This window comes from Pithys albifrons, chromosome 4 (genome assembly GCF_047495875.1).
Source record: "Pithys albifrons albifrons isolate INPA30051 chromosome 4, PitAlb_v1, whole genome shotgun sequence".
NCBI classification, from domain to species: Eukaryota; Metazoa; Chordata; class Aves; order Passeriformes; family Thamnophilidae; genus Pithys; species Pithys albifrons.
Window position 1 is genome coordinate 8,656,486 of NC_092461.1, and position 13,111 is coordinate 8,669,596.

The window sequence follows — 13,111 nt, forward strand, 5'->3', positions numbered from 1 at the left end:
GCCAAAGTACAACGGAGACAACTTGTCTGCCGTGAAACAAATGGACAGAAGAGGACTTTAGTGAGCTTAACAGCTGAAATCCACTGTTTGACCATTCAAAATGCTTTTTCTCAAGAGCCAAAAGTGACTTTGGTTAAAAAATTTTCTTTCTGGAAAAACAGGTCAGTAACTTTGGTTTTTTCCTTATCCTCCAGAATAAAAACTTTTTGAAAGAATTGGAAGGCCAACGCTCTACCCTCAATATGATATTTTGGGATACGTTTTTGAGCTGGCTCTCAATGCAGATCTTGAACCTCTTAGCCTTTGGGATTTTTATATTTGGAGTGTGAGTCATTCCCATCTATGATGATATGAAGCCTATCCATGACGTTTCCATACAGATCTGGAGTCAGGGATGGATCAGGTCACTCCAGCAGTATAATGAGCTTTTAGAGACAGATTTTATTTTTGGTCATTTATTTCACATCACAAGATGGAAAATTTTCAAATCAAGACCCTCCAGAGTGTTTTAAGTACCTATGAATGACAATTTCCATACTTTTCTTTCATGATAAAGAAAGCTTTAGCGATGTTCAGCCTTGAGAAGAGTGGATTCAGGGGAAATCTCATCACTGAATATAAATACCTGATAGAAGGGTACAAAGAGGATGGAGCCAGGCTCTTCTCAGTGTGGTTCAGTGATAGGACATGGGGAATGGGTCCAAACTGAAACACATGAGAATCCCTCTGAACATTAGGAAACACTTTCTTACAGTGGGGTTGTGGAACACAGGAATAGCAAGTTTGTGGTATCTCTATCCTTGGAGGTATTCAAAAGTTGGACATGGTCCTAGGCAACCATCTCTAGCTGGTCCTACACGAGCAGGTGGGTTAGACCAGATGATTCCCAGAGGTCCCTTCCAGCATCAACCCCTCTGATTCTGTGAAGAGTTATAGCCTGAAAAATAAAATTCATCTGAGGTATGGAGTAGAGCAGGACCAACTAGTCACACAGGGCAAGCATTCAAAATAAAACAAAATCAACCTAATCCAGCCAAATCACTGTATAGGCACAGGCATGGGCAAAGTAACATTTGGACATCTCAGGCTGAGAAACCAGAAAGGGAAAAACAGCAGTACCATGAATGCAAGGGAAATCTGAGGATTATTGGTACTTAGAGGTTTAGCTCCTCTACCCCACCACCCCACACCCCGGTTCTGCTGCCTCAAAGTGTGCAGGCACAGCTCAAAACTCACTTCGCTGACAGGCGACTTTCAAGCACGGCAGCTGCAGCCAGGTAGCGCAGCACTAGAGGGCACCAGCAGGATGCGGCCGTTCCCCGGCTGCTGCACTAACCAACCTGCCTCACTGAGGATTAAGCACTTCCCTTTTTGCCTGTTTTATTTTTAAAAATTAAAGATATTTAACTCACTCCCAGAAAGCAACACACAGTCCTGAGGATCCTTTGGTTAAAGAGAAAAGTTGGGTGCTGTGACCCCGACAGAGATTTTGCAAGTCCTCTCCGCTATGCAGGGTGGCACGAAAGAACTTCAGTGGCACAGAGTGTGAGGAGGACTTCAGACTGCCTGGGCAGCATGGCTTCCTTCTAAAAAAGGAAAATTGCTTATTTAGTAAAATTTGAATTTTGTAATATTCAGTACTTGATGTAAGGAAAGGCAACCAAGGAAATAAAAGAAAATAGAAGATGGAATTCTGTTAGCCAGTCTCCCTGTTTTCTCTGCTCTGCTCCTGGAGGATGCTTCAGCATCCACAGCAGGTGCTGCTCTGACACGCTTGGGGCCCAGGGCCACTGCTCTGTTTTAGGGAGGCAATAGCGCTGGACATCCCACTATACCCACACACAGGCAGCAGGATTGAGTGCCAGCATTCCTCAGCTCTTCACAGGGACCTCCTGAGCTGTTGCCTGCATGAGGTGACTGCTTACCACTCTGGGTTCATCCCAGGGGGTCACCCAGCCAGCATGAAGCATTCCCCATTTGTCATTGCCAGCCAACATACAATCCCAGCCAAATCACCTTTGTCAGGCTGCTATCATTCCTCCGCAGGCATCACCTGCTCTTCCAAGTCTCATCTTCTCTTTCTTTAAATATACACACTCCCAGGGTGTATCAGCACCAAGAATGCCATCTACCCCAGCCCCACAGGGAGGCAGGAGAGCTGCACTGGCAGCCAAAGTCTTCCCCTACCTCCCCATCACCTCCAGACTCCACCTTCAGGGACTGAGAGCTGGTTTATATGCTCAGTGCTAGACCTGGGCTGAGCAGAGGCTGCCAATTGTACTGCACTGTACTTAATTATGTAGTAGTTTTATGAGGTGGACTGCAGCACAGGGGACCAATGTGAGACCACCAGATTTATTGCACTTTAACTTTAAGCTGACAGTATAACAGGCTCTAAGAGGTAAGTACTCAGTGCTTTATTCACTGATCTTTTGCCCTCTCCCTACATTTTCATACGATTTGGAGCCTGTCTGGGACGATGGGAAAGATCTGGAATAGTGAATAAAACATCAAAAGAAGAGAAAGGTAGGCAAACAGATAAAGAGACTCAAAGAATAGGAGAGGGAAGAAAATGTAGGAGAAGAGGCAGCTTCATCTACAAGCCCACAACCAGGTGCTTCGAACAGCATGGCCCTGGGTTTTTGTGTAATTTCCTTTGTCATGAAGTCACAAACTGGCCTTGTCAGCAGAGGCAATTCCCCTGGGGATGCTAATGGCTGCAGCCCTGTGGAATTCCTAGCTCAGGATTCATTTCTTAACAGCAATGCTCATATTTTAACAAAATAACCAGAGTAATATCTTAGGGGTTTTCAACTGGGAACAGCCAGCTATCATTCCCATTCCAGCAAAAAGTGACTGAAGCAGTTACTCCAACAGGATGTTCTCACCAACATCCTTTGACGACATGGACTGGATTTAGTCACATGTGCTCAGGGTTTGAGGAAAAGAAATACTGCTTGGTTTTGGAATGTGGTTGGCTACATGCACCAGGAGAATGGAAAAACCATCACTTTTTTTTTCCTGCACTTGTTCAATATTTAAAATATTGCTTTGAATCTACACAGATTTTCAGTTATTGGACCACTTGGATTTTTAAACCTCACTGACTCCCAGCCAGACTGCCTCTGTCTGCATTGAAAGGAGCCATTCTTCTTCTTCTTCTCTTTTTTTTTTTCCTTCACTGAAACTGGAGACTTTCCCTTCCCGTAACTTTCAGCTGGCTGAGCCATTCCTAGATCTGTGAATTTTTCACTTTTCAGCCTGACCCCCAGGACTTTGGGAGACCTGTAAGAGAAATTATGTGACACATTGGCCACAGTGAAAAGCTGTGCAGTTGAAGTGAAAATGCTACAGATGTCAAAATAAAATAAAATTTTACATCTATAAGGAAAACGTAGGGTGAAAACATTCTGTGAGGAATGGTATTAGCTACAAACTAGAGAAAAAGCTCCAAAATAGAGCAAAGTTGTACAGGGTAAGAAATAAAGTGCATTAACCATTTTTCATTGTATTTACTTTTTCTAGAAAATCACTATGTTCTAACTGTTTCAAATCTTCTTTCAAATACAATTATAAAGAAATAATCACATTATTAGAAAATAATCCAATTGGAGCAAAACTGCAACTTTAAACTAGTTCAAATTAACAGACGTGAATTGTTACAGACACTTTATAGGGACCAGCACATTTCAGTTGGAAAAGTAAATATATAGCATTATTGCAATGGGGTTAAAATTACTAAACTGCTTAGAAGATTTAAAAACAGTCCCAGGGCATGCAATCAAATATGAGATCACACCATCCATTAAATATTTCATGAGAGATAATGTTTGAAAAAGTTAGTGAAATCCCCAGGATGTCTTATGATTTTTAGTACTGATTCATTGCAAAAATACTGTCAGAAATGGAGCTCTTAGTTTATACATTGCCATACTTAAAAGGTTCACAAAATTAATTTCTCAACCAAACACAGTGAATAAATAGCTTTGAACCCTATGCAGCCCAGATGTGAAAACTCACACTTTTCTCTATACTTTTCAAAGAGAAAATGCTCTAGATGTTGTTCCATCTAGAGGAAAGAGAAATCTCTCCATTTCCCTGTCTAGAAGAAAGATAAATCTCTCAATTGCATGAACTTAGTAAAGGACAGATGTAATACTGGGATTCCCTTTAAGTGTTTTGAAGTGCTCCTCCAGTAAAGTACCAGTTCACTGATTCTGTAATTTTCCTTCTGGTATTATCTGAGGAAGGACCATCACTGAGCTTACCATGAGAGAAAAAGATGAGGTGTTTCAAGGTTACAGATAACTGTTGGGCAACTATTGCCAGGGTACTTATTCTGTAATGTGTTTGGGCCTGGAGCTGCCTCTCATTATGCATTTATAGAATCTGTAGCACAAAAGAACCCTGATTTGTGTGGGGCATCTGGCTGGTATAAGAACATGAATGATGAATGTAAAAATAAACTAAATGCCTTGACAGGTGATTCCATGTCACTATAAAGGTTTATGGCAAAGCTATGTATTGAATATTGAGCTACCCCATCTGAAATGATGTTTTTATTTTTTTCACTCACGGGTCTGCTAACATTGAAATTTAAGATGGAAAAAAGAAGGTTAAATTATTTACATTAGGTATGTAACAATGCTATAACAATTAATCAGAAAAAAAGGGGTTTAACCAAAGATCATTAACAGACTCTTACATAACATAGATATGCAACAAATGAGATGGAAAACCTTATAAACAGTGGTGAAAAAAATCTCAAAACTTCCATTTAGCACCTTCACATGTGAAAAAGTTTGTACTGCACCTTGCTGCTAGACCCTTCTGTCATTAATGCACATTAACATTGTTGAAGTGCAGAGAAGTCCTGTTGTATCAGCTCTGCATACCAACCCACATACGTAGGACTTCATACTGTCACGACTGGAAGATTTTACCTATCCATCAGTGGCTAGGAAATCTAAGATAAGCAGACAAAGGAAAACGCCAAAGCACTGTTAGGTAATCTTTTCCTTCACAACATGGTTTCTCATAATGGGAAGATAAATGGGACTGCAAAAAGCTCATGCCCTCTCCTGTTAGTAGCACTTTTTTTTTTTCTAAAAGCAGGCATTCCACAGCTCTCAAATTCCTGGGCACAGAGGATGCTCGTCCTGTTGAGAGAATCACGTTGATAGCCATCCCCATCATCCCACAGCTACTTTGTGTTCCTCCTACACTCGTCTGCTACAGTGACATGTTGTTTCTCATCTTCCACTTGTCCTGTTGCACTCGCCAGGGCATTTGTGAACTATTTGAATCTGCATCTCAATGATATCTTTCAGCACCACCTATAAAATTTAAATGGATGAATCATGCACACAGGCCATGTCTAAGCTATGGGCGCCTGTGTTTCCCTAGTCATTTTATAACCCGTTTTCCAATGTCAACCAAGTTTGACAGAGGTGAAAACACCTAAAACACCAAGTTCCCACAAGTTCTAGAAAACAGACATCCAAATAGAAGGAATTGGCAATATTACTGTAGGAAAAGCAGCAGGACTAGCTCTGCTCTTGCAAGACCAGAGTACACCCTGCAGACATAAATCCGTAGAAAACGGGTTTCACTGGGACTGCAGCTCATGGAGATACTTGACTCAATGACAAAATGTGCCCATGCAAGAGTAGTGGGGGATATACACTGTGCTTTCCTTCCTATGGGTGCATGAACAGCAGGATTAGGCTATTGCTTTCCCTTCCCAGAGTTACCCTACTTTGTTCAGTGCTGGAAAATGTGAAAATACCTAATCCTGCAAAAGGGAGTCAATACCTGCCTGTTGGTACGGTTTAGAGGAACCTCAAGGTGAAACTGAGACATGCATCCGTCCTTCCTCTCACCTGCATATAAACTGATGTGTGCTGCTGCTCAACTTAGCCCCCACCAGGACTGTAAGTTTAGGTCATTTCCCCCTAAATTCCACTCTCTCTGCACCATAACCAGACAGCAAAACTTCATGCTAATACAAAGCCATTTTAAATAGGCTTAGAAACGGAAAATGAATATCTGTAAAATCCAGATTTCTCTCCAGTAATTCAGGAGACATCTCCAGTAGGAGGAAAACAGAGCAAACACCCAACACAGTTCTCTGAAAGGAGGATACACAGCTCTGTGCAACCATTACATGGACCAGGCACCAATGTGCAAGTCTCTCAGTAACATCCTGTAATTCTACATGTACACCAATACACCTAAGAATCTCCTACACTGGAAAATAAACACAACTGTGTGGATCACCACTCACAAATTCAGTCTGTTTGAGGTCAGACCTTTGTTTAGGGGATCTTCATCCTCACTTTTCTCAGGACTATTTTATACACACATCACTTTCTAGAACCTTGTTTCTTTTGTCCATGTTCCTGAGGAGCTCTCTCCTGGTTTTCTTCCAGAGAAATGTAATTCTTCACAAATATCCACTAGCAAAACTCACTGCACATGAAAGCCAGCTCATCCCTTGATTTTGGACAATGCCTGTTTTGGAGTAGGGGATGGTTCTTTTTTGAGCCAGTTCATTTTGTAATGGAGTCTAACTTACTCGGGTTTTCACATTTTTTTTAACAGCTGTGCAGAAATGATCATGCCTGAACCAGAAGACCACATTATGTGTTCACTTTGTAAGTACCCAGCTTCACAGCTGTCTAGATAATTGTATGTGCAGACTAAGATGTTTTTGTATGCAGCCACAGTGAGAAATAGATAATCAGCTACACAATTATTATATGTTTTTCTTCTCCAAAACTGCATAGAGTTTTTCTACCTCCATGCCAATGACTCTGTGGTTGCACAGAAGACAAGTATACGGAATAAAGCAGAATTGGTGTAAATCTCTGTGACTGCAAGTATCACTTCTACCACAGACCAACATCTCAAGAAGAATAGGACTCTGGGTATTCGTCTTCAAAACCACAAATTTTCCACCTCTTACCTAAAAACCAATCTCCTCTAATGGTGCCAGTTGCGTGACTAAGCCAGTGACCATAGAGAGACTCAGATGGGAATAGGTCCGACATTCCACCAAGCAGGAGGCAGCAGTGACCTATATACCCTTGTCAATACATTTCAAAAGAAACTGCAAGTCGCTTCAGCAAAATATGACTCCTTTGATACTTTCCTGTTTAATTTAATACAGGCTTTTAGTATCCAAGGAACCCCACTGCTTTGAAATGAGGAAACGCGGTCAAAGACTTCGGCAGTCAGCCCACAGCTGGCAAGTACAGTGCAGGGGCCTAAAACACAACTGCTCACTAGGCTTGCCCTCACAGACAATGGAGCTTTTAAAAATAAGGCTTGTATACACAGGCAAATTTATCAGCCTGATTACACTAGCATAATTAGGCTGATAAATTTCCCTGTGTAGACAAGCCCTGAGACTTTCAAACTCATAACTAGGAAGGTCTTTCAGAGAGAGAGTGTAAGAGGGAGGTAGGAGAAAAAAAAAAAAGAAATTAGCAACTCTACAAATATCTGAGCAATCTTTTCTTTTTAAGATGTCTCCTTTTTTCTTTTAAGATTTTTTTCCCTACAAGTGAAAGGTGTATTTAATTTCCAAATTGAGATTTGGATGAGACACTGATACTCTTTGTTTTTTGACAAATTAGAAATAACAATCACCAATATTCCTTTGACAAAGAAGAGTCTATCTCCAGTGTCAGACATGGCATAGGCAGAGCCCTGTCAGGCAGGCCAGTCTCAGGATTACAGTTTAGAGCACAGACTAAAGTCAGTGGGTTGCTCATGTTTTTAGGACCATGCATCTGACACGAGACTCTCTGACACCCCTGTCCTCCACAAGCGTTGTGAGAAGCTCATGCTTTGAGAACAGCAGTCCAGACACACCAGGAGCAGCTCCATTGTTAACTTTCTTCCTTTCCACTCCTCCCTCACCAATCTTCCCACACAAGAGTATCAAATAAACTCCCTTTTAAAGCTCCAGCACCACAAGGACATAGATCAAGCCTAAACTGGAAACAGCCCAAGACACCTGACCAGGACAAGACTCCTCTGGTCTCATTGTGAATGGGAAGATCTCTCATCCCAGGCACCTTCTGCACTTCATTCTGCCCCACTGTCCTGGTGCACTGTAGCACTACTTCTGTGACAATAAGGGTCACATCAAGAGGACAAGTCATGTCAGGACACTCAAATTGAACAAAGTCCCAAGACCCTACCTAGTGGAGAGTACTGCCTGTGCTCTCCTGGCTTCCCACAGTGTGTGATCCCACCCTTATTACCGCTAAGATTAAGTTACAAGGGCTTCACGAGAATTGTGCCAACACAGCTATTACCAACATTCATCTGCAAAAGCTGACCTCAGATTCTCACATGGCGCCTCAAAATAAATGTTCAATGAGCTTGAAAGATCAGCCTTCACCTTTGGTTATTTCCCCATCCCAATCTTTTATCCTCTCCCTACCTTGAACTTCCATCTTCTTCCACATCTCTCCTGGTTAGACAGAGTTTTCTACCTTGCCAGTGGAAAAGATTCTCTTGACAACCTAGCATTCTCCCCAGTCTCTCCCTTCCCTTTACACACTGATATCAACATAACATCTAGCAGCTTGAAGAAGAATTGGGGCCCCCACTAAGCTAGACACTGCATATGCACACACTGGAAGAGAGACTTGTCTTCTTGATCTTACAACCTAAACAAATAAGGCCAAAAGAAATGTTATTCCCATTTTACAGATGGGAAACCAGGACCAAAGATATTAAATGTCTAGCCCTAGGAAGCCTGCAGCCAAGGCAGGAACTGACCCCCTGTTTCCTGAGAGCCAGCATTCGGTGTCTAATCGCACATGATCAGTCTTTCCTCTCTACCTCCCTGTAGGCACAAGGAATTTGTGCTCTACATCTCCACATGTTTCACTTGTGCTGTACTGCACATAGCCATACACACCTAGACAGGACTCCTTAATAAATAATCTCATATGGATTCCTGCACTTCTCTTTTACTTGTCAACCCGTGCCTCCCTTATAGCACAGGAATTAGACTTTCCTTCCTGTATTCCCAGTGTAATTATCAAACAAACTTTCCTCTGGCATAGTCTTCCCACACCAAGGACACTTTAAATCTCACACATAAATCTCTTTCATTTCAGCAGGTCTCTCTCCAGAAGAATGGCATTTAATGGTGATCTTTTTTTAATCAGGTTCAGTCCCCTGTTTCCCACCCCCATCGGGTGGAAAGCGACTTTCCACTTAAAGAGGAAGTCAGTCTTTGATGATTATAAGAAGATTTAACATCCTCAGGAGCACAACTATTTTGATTAGAATATATTTGCCCCAATTCCTTTTCCAGCTGTCCTGCTTCTTGACATAAACCCCAAGATACAGAAATCCTCCTGAATTCACCCTCAGACACTGCACTGCAGAGACAAGCTGCTCACCCTCTCATCATTTGGGCTCTGACTCCATGTAATGCAGCAGAATCAAGTAGGGAATTGTCAGTACACCGACTGACTGCTGGTCTCTACCTCCAGCCCAGGAGGTTTGCTGAGCATGGACATGTGTGGGCTTGTTTGCTTTAACTCACTGACCTCCACTCTGTTACTGCAGCCCTGCAGCCTGCTGAGACTGCCACCAGAGGAGCAGCTTATCTGGAAAGGTGGGGGAGCAGGACAGCTGAAGACTTTCATAGGAGTGTGCATTCACTGTCACCGTTGCAGGCAGGCTGGCATGAGTATAATTTTACAGGAGAGTATAATTTTACAGGCAATGCCCATTTGTGCACAGTCTGTCCCTCTTCATACTGTGGTCTGCTGAAGGAAAACATCAGATGCTGTTTGCACAGTGCCATAGTGGACTGGAGTTTTCTGACTTCAAAGGCAGATTTGATCTGTAAGATAAATTTTTTTCTGAACCTTCGCTTTCAAAGGCTTTGTACCATTTTCCTTTTCAAATATTACCCCTCTGAGGATATGTGTATATGTAAAATGAGATGGTAACATAAGGGCCACAGTCCCAAGTCACCCTCCAGTCCTCTCAAAGGCTGTCAGAAGCTCAAAGGGTTCTCCTCAGAAAACAGTAAATGAGATTCTGGCTTGGAAAGACAAGCTATGCAGAAAATTGCTGCTTAGGTCTCTTCAGGAGTGTTTCTGACTCCACTACCAGTTCCTAAGGGGTGGGACCCAAATGTGAAATCGTTTTTTGATCAAAGTCTTCAACATCCCATCCTGCCTGTCAGCAGCTGTGCAGCTTCATTTCAGCATCACTAGCTTTGTGAAACAGAGCACAAACTGTGTGAAGTCAACATCACTTCAGAGAACTTCTCTCCTTGTTTTAACAGTCTTCCAGACTAGACCTATTCTCCAAGTACCTCTTCTCCCTTTTGAGATCTTGATAACCCAGCTCTAGTTTACAGGTAGCACACCCACCTAGGAATACATTGATTAAATGCAGTCTACCTAGGTTTCAACATCACATTCAGTACAGTCCTCAGATCTGGTTGGCCAATTTGGATTTGAGCTGGTGTGGCTGCAGACTCAAACTCTTACAAGTCTTCTCTTTCCACAATATCAGCAGCAGCCTTGTCAGTGCCTGTGGCTGTTGTTGTAGGATGCAGAAATAAACTTCCCCATCCTACACAACTTGCTTGGATGTTGAGGCCAGAAGGACTTACTGAGATCATTTTGTCTGGCATCTAGAGCAACATGGACTATAAGATTATGCTAAGTAATCCTTATTTGAAGTTCCATAGCTGTGGTTGAACAACAACTGCAATAAACACACAATCATGGAAAATCTACCACAATCCCTAGTAAGCTGTTCCAATGGTAAATTAACGTCACTGTTAAAAATGTGGACCTGGTTTTCAGTCTGAAGGTGCCTAGCTTTAAATCCTGGCCAATGGTATATTATTGTTACAAGTCTACTGAACTGCAGAACCCATCTTATTTCATCATTGATCCTACCAAGGTACCTTTAGCCTGTGACAAGGGACTGGTTTGGAAGCTAAATAAGGAGAACTCCCCTCACATCTTTTGCTGTTATGAGGGGTTTTATTTGCCTTTGTTTCTTTTGACTTGGTTGCTTTTGTAATTTTCCTCTTTACCTTCTCAATTTTTTTTAATATCCCCCTTGAAACCAGTTGTGGAGCTTGCTGAAATGTAAGTGGTTCCCTCAACATTCACAGAGCTAAACTACCTCCTCAGGCTTTGTTCCAAAAATTTCCAAATGCATTAATGAGATCCTTCCAGGCTGTCTTTTGACCAGCCCTGAAAGTTACAACAGCATTTCCAAATCTTAAAGACTCAAGTCATATTAAGTGACATTAAGATGAAGCAACAAGCCCTTGAACCCCCATTTAGAAAGCAGTCTCACAGCAGGACCAGTGAGTGAGCAGAATGATTTGTCAGCTGTTCCCATTTCTTTTTGTGGGCAAGGACCTTCACAGCAACTGCTCATTTGAGCTGACGCATGCAAGCTCACTGGGGCTTTGCTGTTGTTGTTTCAGAGTTTTAGCCCATTTCTTTCTGTCTACCATTCAGAGGGCCTGAGGAAATACAACATGTTCCAGACCAGCTTTTCTTTTTAATCAAAAAGCAAGCAGGTCTGCATATACATAGAATTTTCATGCCCAAAGCACTGACCCAACCAAGTAGAGTCAGCAGAAATAGCAGATACATTTGCAGCTGCAATACCCTTGGAGTGACACATTAAAGAAAAGCCAGCACTTTTCTAAAAACATGCATCTCAAACTTGTTTCCCCCTGGAAACAGACAATCTTGTCTCAGTTATTTTGTGGCAGAGCCTTGTTGACTTACAACTAACACTATAACCCATCCTTCTACTTTGAATGTCATGATTGTGATCCAGAATGTAAGAGTTTTTCCCCTCTTTTTTTCTGTTCCTGTCTTACAGCAGCACTCCCACCTAATTCAGTCAATCCCTACAAGCAACTTCATAGCCTGCAATGGGGCAACTAAAATCCCTGCCACGGTTGCCTCTGGTTGCTAACCTGGTCTGGCTGCATGGAACATCTTTGCTTAAGGAAGGAAGAGAAGATCACCACCACACCCCAAACCCAGTCTTTCCCCATACACAATGCCACTGCTCTCTGAGTATTAATAAAGCAGGTGTTGAAAGAAAGGCTCAGCCTGGGGCACGCTCAGTAGTACACTTGTCGCTTGACCCACCTCCTCATCTTAGAGATTAATTAGGCCTGGCCCCTCCCTGCTAAATTGCCTCTCAGGCACATTGCTCAGTTTTCCTCCTCTTGCCTCTGGCATATTCACTCACTAACTTTTTATTTCAATATTCATGTTTTCCAGTTTGTAAGGCCCTCTGCTGATTTTCAGTAGCCTGCCCCAAGGACTCCGCTCCAGTAACGGGATGTGGGAGACGAAGGATGTCTGGAAAAAGGGAGGATGAACACAGCTGGGTAGGGTTGGTAGGTGCTTAGTATGTTAGCTGCTGCCAGTCCTTAAGTGCCTTATTCTTTCTGTGCATCATCTGTGGAGCTGATACCTCACTCAGAGCTGAGGATCACACTTTCAGCTCAGCATACCCTTAGAGGAGTTTAAATTTTTGCTCCTGTCTCCATCCCTGTTCATTTGTGCCATCTGGAAAGACTGGAAAATATTTGGGCCAATGCCCAGCTTTTGCTACATGTGTACAGCAATAAGATCAGCTGAACCTTAATTGAGATCTCTGGATGTTGTTGTGACACAAAAAATAAATATTAATTAGTAGGATCAGCAGATTCAGTACCAGACATATTGCAAGTCACGCCCCCACTATATTTTTACATGCTGATATGTGAATGTGCCTGCAATGGTTAATACTCCTATGTATTTGACTTGTCTGCACACAGTGTTTTTCATGTAATAAGCTTTCCTTTCATAATCACGTGTCACTTAATATTCTGATTAACACAGAACATTCTGTAACATGGTAGCATGCGTTTGAACAGAATAGTGAAATTATCTTTGAAATGTAGCACAGATGGAAAGATCAGCTGATGAGTCTCCTTTCCATTTCTCTTTCTACTGTGGCTACCTGAATTTTAGTATTCTAAAGCATCAACAAGTTCTTTCTTCATGCTTGTGATGAACTAAGTCATGCTCACAGC

The 13,111-nt window shown here is 42.3% G+C and overlaps 1 long non-coding RNA gene across 2 annotated transcripts in view; it reads right to left on the reverse strand.

The window, feature by feature from the left end:
- Nucleotides 1-455: 455 nt before the first annotated feature.
- LOC139671095 (uncharacterized) overlaps nucleotides 456-13,111 on the reverse strand; it is a 31,958-nt gene continuing 19,302 nt past the window's right edge. For both annotated transcript variants that reach the window (XR_011697673.1, XR_011697672.1), the window contains 2 exons: nucleotides 1,413-1,586; nucleotides 456-937 (listed from right to left, as the gene is read on the reverse strand). This is a non-coding gene — a long non-coding RNA (uncharacterized lncRNA). The remainder of the gene's footprint in view (nucleotides 938-1,412; nucleotides 1,587-13,111) is intronic.